This window comes from Babylonia areolata, chromosome 6 (genome assembly GCF_041734735.1).
Source record: "Babylonia areolata isolate BAREFJ2019XMU chromosome 6, ASM4173473v1, whole genome shotgun sequence".
Classification (NCBI taxonomy): Eukaryota; Metazoa; Mollusca; class Gastropoda; order Neogastropoda; family Buccinidae; genus Babylonia; species Babylonia areolata.
In genome coordinates this window covers 6,190,081-6,197,580 of record NC_134881.1, presented here as the reverse complement: position 1 = coordinate 6,197,580, position 7,500 = coordinate 6,190,081, and the positions used below count along the sequence as shown (strand labels likewise).

The following is a 7,500-nucleotide window of genomic DNA, read 5'->3' as shown; positions in this document are numbered from 1 at the left end:
TCTTTCCGCTTTCTTTGAGGATCACACACCGCAGAAAAAAAAAATTGCTGACAATGCTGTTTTTTTGTGTGGTTTTTTGTTGTTTTTCTTGTTTGTTTGTTTGTTTGTTTGTTTGGTTGTTTTTTTGTGTGTTTTTTTTGTTTGTTTGTTTGTTTTTGTTGTTGTTTTTGTTGTTTTGGTTTTAGGTTTTTTTAACAAAACGGACAGAGTCGGAACAAACTATCCTAGCTGCACCTGTTCGCAAAATAAACAATCACACACACACACACACACACACACACACACACACAAAGAGTACACGTTAACACCAAACTCCTTATATAGTTATCAATAATGAATATTGCTCACTTTCCAAATGAACATGGTAAGGATCTAAAGAGATGACTGCATGAGATCAACAGACCAAAGTGAAACTCTTAAATGGTGACATGGAGCAGGATTGTGCAACTGTTTGTTAGCCGGTTGGTTTATTGGTTTATATATTTTTCAGCCAATAAATGCAGAACGGACTCGGCAAAATCGACAATCTTTACACTATTATCATACTTCACTCCATTCTCAGTTCTGCTTTGTGGAATTGCTTGTCTGCCTGTTCTTCAATGTCTTCTTCTTCTTCTTCTTCTTCTTATTATTATTATTATTATCATTAACATTATTATCATCATTATCATCATCGTCGTCATCGTCGTCGGTGTTGTTGTTGTTGTTCCTGTTGTTTTGTTCTTGTTGTTATTGATATCATTGCTATTTTTATCATCAGTATAATTCGATTTTTTTTATTACTTTTTTGTGTGCTTTTTTTTTTTTTAACTGTGAATGTGGCGTTTTTTCAACAGGTATGACCTCGATTTGACTATTTCTAAAACAACAACAACAAAAGCAACAACAACATAATAATAATAATAATAATAATAATAATAATAATAATAATAATATGATAATAATATAGTTATCATCATCATCATCATCATTATCATCATTATGAAAATGACAAATAAACAAGCAAATAAAACAAATGAATTGAAAAAAAAAATATCCAAAAAAAAGGACAGATAAATAAATGAGTAAATAGATGAATAAATAAATCCATCAATAAATAAACAAATACATAAATAAACAAATATATAAATGATTAAATAAATAAGAAACGAAGAAATCAATAAAGAAAGAGAGAAGTAAATATGATGGGGGGAAATTCTTACAAACCTCAGGCACCGAATCTTGTCCAGAAATCTCCGCTCCACGCGCAGCAGCGGCTTCTCTGGAGACTCAGTCAGCCACAGCATATATATAATTATTGTCAGCGTCACATCACATCACACAGAACATCCTCAGGACCAACGCCTCGACCACACCATGCACCCTTCACGGAAAAGACCACAGCCACCAACAACTTGACGTTAAGTAAGGGCGAAGTGTCATTGGTAGGTCGTTAAAACTCACCACGAACTACAACATCACATACGTCTTCGTCATCACTAGCGTCAAACTTAATTATTACCATCGTCCGGCACAACAGATATCAACGCTGAGAAAACACACACACACACACACACACAGAGAGAGAGAGAGAGAGAGAGAGAGAGAGAGAGAGAGAGAGACAGACAGACAGACAGACAGACAGACACACTGACACGTCTAGACACACACACACACACACACACACACACACACACACACACACACTATACCCACAAAAGAAAACGGAACCTAAATGGATTTTTTTTTTTTTTTTTTTTTTTTTTTTTTAACACCATGTACACACAATTAAGTTGAATGCCGCCGACATTTTCGACGAATGACTAACTGTGACACCGAAAATCGTCTGCAGGAGTATAATTATACGTATAGTATTATCACCATTATTTCATTTTTTGATAGAATGGTAATGTCTCACATTTGCATCCTGAATGGTAATGTCTCACTTTTGCATCCTGAATTCCAATGTTGGTTTTTTGGTGTGTGTTTTTTTCTGCAGAACAGCACAAACGTTTACACATCCATTCACAAACGCACTCGTCGGACTGACTGACTGACTGGGTTATTTCTCATGACACAAAAGAAGAGGGAGAAAAAAAGAAAAAAAAAGAAAAGAAAGAACCACTTCCGTTTTAAACCCCTCCCCCACCCCTTCCCACGCGCCCCACGTTACCCCCATTATAGAAATCAAATCAAACCAAATGAACAAAACATGACAATATCCCTTTCTTCACGATATTTATCTGGAAAGTGGTTATAGAATCAACAAACAAAATCAATGACTTTTTTTTTCGGGGGGGGGGGGGAGGAGAGAAAAAAAAAGTTTGTTGAATGAAAAACGAACAACGCAGTTTCTGTGACAGGAAGAGGGACATGCAGGCAGATGACCTCTGACCTCTCCACACACGTAGACGACACACGCACTACACACACACACACACACACACACACACACACACAACTGTCGGGAATTGAGGAATGTGGTGGCGCGTGTTTGAAAAAAAAAAAGGGAAAAAGGGTGTGGGAGTATGGCATCCGCTCTGTGTATGGGTATGTGTGTGTGTGTGTGTGTGTCCCTCTCTCTCCATCTCTCTGTCTCTCCCTCTCTCTCTCTTTCTCTCTCTCTCTGTGACACAAAGTTAAAATGTGTGTGTGTGTGTGTGTGTGTGTGTGTGTGTGTGTGTGTGTGTGTGTGTGTGCGCGCGCGCGCGCTTACGTGTGTTTACGTGTGTGTGTGTGTGTGTGTGTGTGCGCGCGCGCGCGCGCGCGTGCCTGCGTGTGTATGCGTGTGCGTGCTTGTGCGTCAGAGTGTGTGTGTGTGTGTGTGTGTGTGTGTGTGTGTGTGTGTGTGTGACAAACATGTTAATTATTGTAAAGCACTTTGAGAGGTTTGAAAGCGCTTTAGAAGAAGAAGAGGAAGAATATATAGTCATCATCATCATCATCATCATCATCATCATCATCATTATCATCATCATTACTATTACTGCTGTTGTTGTTGTTGTCACCGTGATATAATAATATATATATATTATTGCAAGTACGTGTGATGTGGATTTCGGACATGGAAAGATTGAGACATCATGCAGTACCTTTTTGTTAACACCCACACGTAGCTCACACGTAGCTCTGACGCGGATTCGGCCTGGGACGACAACAACAGTGGACAAACACTGAACACACCGACAGAGGAACAGACGGACCGTAATTCTACCGTCCCGGAATGACAGGAGACAAAGCGAGCCAGCACCCAATTAACTCGCTCAGTACGGCCAGTCCTCTCTTCTCCTCTACACAGACCCCTCGGATGTCCAGTGGGTGTCTGAATGACCCAACCTTTTAGCTTCCGTCGTCAGAATTGTGGTATTCTTTGTCAACATTCACCTCTTCAGTATAAGAGCCTTCCGCTTGCAATATTTTGATGATGGTAATTGGGGTGAAACGCTGTTAACGTCGTCTCTTTCGCCGTTCGTATGGAGAGAGTTAAAGTAATGTCAGCCGTCGGCGCCGCCCCGCCACGCCATACCGGTGTGTGCCTTTGTGACAGCCGAAACTAGGTTAATGCGTCTCAGTAAAAGTTTCGGGTGACCTTTCACAGGTGAGGTGGGAAGATTCATCATGTCATCAGTTCTCTCCCTCTCGCCCCCTCTCCCCCTCCCCCCACACAGACACACCCCACCCCCACCCCCTTTACCTCCCCGCGGAGGTAAAAAAAAAAAAAAGCTAAGTCGTTTGCCACACCTTGCGATTCTGATATATCTTTACTATCCGACCAATCCAATCTGTGTGTCCGACTGTTTTCGTCGCCCGAATCATTTTGGACGACACCACTTACGAACGTGCGGTTGTTGGCTTTTTATTATTTTAGGAAGGCCTACACGGCGAAATAGCGCGTTTTGATTCGACCAAAAAGCCTATGGGCTATACCTTTCTTAGGCTTTTTTGTTTGTTTTGGGTTTTTTTGTTGTTGCAAGATACAGGCTCTTTGAAAGCAGGATCAGTCATTGAATCTTTTAAAACTATCACTCTGTCTCTGTCTGTATGTCAGTCTCACAGTGTATGTGTCTCTGTCTCTGTCTGTGTATGTCTCTTTGTCTCTGTCTCTGTCTCTGTCTCTCTCTCATATCCAAAACACTGAAAGATTTAGTTTTTACAAGAAATTTTGAAATGTGTCTGACCTCTCACTCTATAAGATAAGATAAGATAAGATAAGAATAACTTTATTATCTCCAACTGGAGAAATTTGGTCAGGTGCATTATCACAACATAGACAAGTAAACAACATGGGGACCATAACTGTAAAAGCCAACAACAGCCCTAACAAATATTACGAAGATACAAATGTAAAAAATATCACATACATCGTTTCATACATACATCCACACACTGCAGGTAATAACTAGTATTCTTAAATTCGGAGAGAGAGACACAGACACAGACACAGACAGAGAGACAGAGAAAAAAGTCTCTCTTTCTTTCTCTGTCACTGTGTCTTTTCTCTGTCTGTGTCTGTGTCTGTGTCTCTGTCTCTCTCTCCGAATTTTTCTATCTCCGTCTGAATAATACCGCATGCTCTTCTTTGCTACTCTGGGATTGTGGCTGGGGAAAGGGGGGGGTGGGGTGGGGGTGCCGGGAGGGCCCTGGTTGGGATGGGGAGGGGGTGGGGCGATGTGTGTGTGTGTGTGTGTGTGTGTGTGTGTGTGTGTAGGGGGATGGGGGAGGAGCTAGTGAGAGGACATTCTATTCTGTAGTCATTTTCTCCCTGTGACTTCTGTGTGTGTGTGTGTGTGTGTGTGTGTGTGTGTGTGTGTGTGTGTCTGGTGGGTGTCTGTAGTCTCTCTCACTCTGTCAGTTTCAGTTTCAGTAGCTCAAGGAGGCGTCACTGCGTTCGGATAAATCCATATACGCTACACCACATCTGCCAAGGCAGATGCCTGACCAGCAGCGTAACCCAGCGTACCAAAAAAAAAAAAAAAATTAATAATAACAATAATAATAATACTAAAATAAATAAATAAATAAAATAAATAAATAAAGTGTCAGTGTTCCCATAATTAGCCCACCCACCGCTGGACCTTTCACTCTCCTAGCTCCTTCGAGACGTCCTCCTCCTCCTCATTCTCCTCCTTCTCCTCCTCCGTTCTCCTCCTCCGCCTCCTCCTCCTCCTACTCCTCCAACTCCTCCCCCAAATCTACTGTTGATGTTTGTCCTGCATGTGCTCGATCTTCACTTGAAGTCTTGTCGTGGTATAGTAGATAGGGCCGGCCCGGTCTGGTCAGTCTGTATTGAATGGTACGTGTCTTTGGTCCTGATAATTATTATGGGGGATTTCTTCAGTCCCACGGCGGACAAGCTAGTTTTTTTTTGTTTTTTGTTTTTTGTTTTTTTTGTAGAGCTACCCGTACTGACTTGGGTGTTGAGCTACCGATACCGGTTAGAATTATATGGTCGTAGTTCATTCTTCTCTGATTGTTGGTTTGTTTTTTGTTTGTTTGTTTGTGGCTTTTTTGTTTGTTTTGGGATTGTTGGGTTTGTTTTTTTGTGGGTTTTTTTGTTGTTGTTTTGTTGTTGTTGTTTTTTGGGGGGGCTTTTTTTGTTTTGTTTTTCCTTGGCGATGATTCCGTGTGTGTTTGATGAAGGGAGGGGGTGTGGAGAAACAGAAAGAAGAATCCAAGGATTCGAAACCAAATGCTTGAGGAGACTACTACACATCTCCTACAAGGAGCACAAGACCAATGACTATGTGCGGAACCTGGTCAGCAACCTTGTTGGGCCCCAAGAATCACTGCTGGCGACTGTAAAACGACGGAAGATGGCATGGTTTGGTCATGTCATACGACATAACACCCTCTCCAAAACCATCCTGCAAGGGACTGTAGAGGGAGGGCGCAGACGGGGGCGGCAGAGAAAGAGCTGGTCCGACAACGTCAAGGAATGGACCAAAATGACGCTGCCAGATCTCCTCACGACAGCTGCCAACAGAACGGCGTGGCGAGCTATGACATCTTCATCATGTCCCCCCAACGACCCCAGCGGTCAAGGGAATGAGTGAGTGAGTGAGTGGGGGTGGGGTAGTGTGCGGGCGTCGGTAGGTGTGGCGGGTATATAATGTGTGCATTTGAATGTGTGTGTGTGTGCGTGCGTGCGTGTTTGCGAGAAGTGCGCCGCTGCATACGTATATAATATATGTCAGTGAAGGGTTGGACTTGAGCTTACATTCACTGAGACTGAGCTGTGGTATTCTTTATAAATTATGCTTAGTTAAATTCGTATACTCCTGTGTCATATTGTCAGCGGTTGTGTTCGTGTGAGTGGATCCGATTGACTGGGCAAAAGGGGAAGATATCTGATATACGTTTGACGATTATCGGCAAACCAGTGCTTATTCTCTCCCAGCCACTGAAAGGAGAACCGATCTGTGTATCAGTATGGCTTGACTGCGTTGTTGTTTGAGCGCTTTTCTTGTTGACAGCCGCACTTTTTCCATTCACCAGAATGGAGGTATTTCTTTCTGAAAAGAAAAAAAAATGTTTTTCTTTCTTCGCCCACATTTTTCTTCCCCACGCGGTTTGTGCGTGTGTGTGTGTGTGTGTGTGTGTGTGTGTGTGTGTGCGCGCGCGCGCGCGCCGCGGCTGTGTGTGAGAGTGTGTGTTGTGTGTTTGTGTGTCTGTGTATGTCTGTCTGTCTGTGTGAGTGTGTGTGGTTGTGTGTGTGTGTGTGTGTGTGTGTGTGTGTGTGTGTTGTTTCTGCTCGTCTCCATCGTCTCTCTCTCTCTGTGTGTGTGTGTGTGTGTGTGTGTGTGTGTGTGTGTGTGTGTGTCTGTGTCTGTGTGTCGTTGTGAATGCGTCTCGATCTGTGTGTAGGAATGAAAGAGAGAGTGGTGGAAGAGGAGAAAGAGAAAGAGACAGACAGACAGACATAGGGAAGAGAGAGATAGAGAATCACTCCAATCCCCCCTCACCCCCCTCACCCCCAACTCTTCCCCCTCCTTCCCTAACCCCGCCAACACCGTCCTCACCCTCGATAACTATTTCTATTCCTCTCCCCCTCAATAATCCCGCCTTCTCCTCCTCCTCCTCCGCCTCCTCCTCCTCCTCCCCCTTCTCCCCTTCCTTCCTTCCCCCAGGCCCCCGCGTCCATCACCCTTCCCCCTCCCCCCCCACACACACACACCCTACACCCGACAACCTGTTTACATGACACCCACCCACACACCCACCCACCCACTCAGACAGCGAAATTTCAGTCTTACAGTCCTCGTCAGCCAAGGCATACCTCCTCCGTCCACCCCCGCGGGTCCTCCACTCTCCCCAGCGTGAAGTCTCATTCAGTTGATAATGGCTGTCACGTGGGGCGACCCGGAAGTCTCTCCAAGGGCAGGTCATCATTTGAGTGACATGATTATTATGGGAAACATCTAGGTCACCATGACCCCTTATTCGTTTTCTTTAGTAGTAACAACAGCAGCAGCACAGCACGGCTACAACAAAACAAACGTTCGTATGTTATTATCGAAACCA

The 7,500-nt window shown here is 43.7% G+C and overlaps 1 protein-coding gene across 1 annotated transcript in view; it reads right to left on the bottom strand.

Annotated features, from left to right (window-relative positions):
* LOC143282699 (uncharacterized) overlaps positions 1-1,421 on the bottom strand; it is a 92,662-nt gene extending 91,241 nt beyond the window's left edge. Inside the window, exon 1 of the mRNA XM_076588378.1 lies at positions 1,207-1,421. The gene's annotated coding sequence lies outside the window, so the exon portion shown is untranslated. The remainder of the gene's footprint in view (positions 1-1,206) is intronic.
* Between the last annotated feature and the right edge of the window lie 6,079 nt (positions 1,422-7,500).